This window comes from Brassica oleracea, chromosome C9, assembly GCF_000695525.1.
Source record: "Brassica oleracea var. oleracea cultivar TO1000 chromosome C9, BOL, whole genome shotgun sequence".
NCBI classification, from domain to species: domain Eukaryota; kingdom Viridiplantae; phylum Streptophyta; class Magnoliopsida; order Brassicales; family Brassicaceae; genus Brassica; species Brassica oleracea.
Genome location: NC_027756.1, coordinates 49586739 through 49587235, shown reverse-complemented (window position 1 = coordinate 49587235; position 497 = coordinate 49586739).

The window sequence follows — 497 nt, the reverse complement described above, 5'->3', positions numbered from 1 at the left end:
TGATATATGATTTGAGATGTCGAAAAATCAACTTGGATTTTGCTGCGCTAAATCTCTCAGGAGATAATTATTTGAAATAGGCACTGGATACTGAGTTTATCCTAAAGTCAATGGACTTGGTGAATGAATCACAAAAGGCGATAATGTCAAATGAGAAAGATTGATACATGGCAATATTAATTATTAGTCATCATCTTATTAAGAGTCTCAAAGATCAGTATCTGACTATAGAGAATCCTCTAGACCTTTGGACAAAGTTAAAAAATCGAGATATGATCACCAAAGAACGGTGTTATTACCAATGGCCCTATTTGATTGGAGAAATCCCAGAATCCAAGACTATAAGTCCGTGGATGAGTATATTGCTAGCTGGGAAAAATAATGGATTACTGATGAGAAACAGTGAATTGAGCCCTCCTGGATTAACCCTATTACCTGATACCAAAAAGGTCACAGAAGAAAAAAAAGGTAACCACGTCCAGAATGATAGACCACAC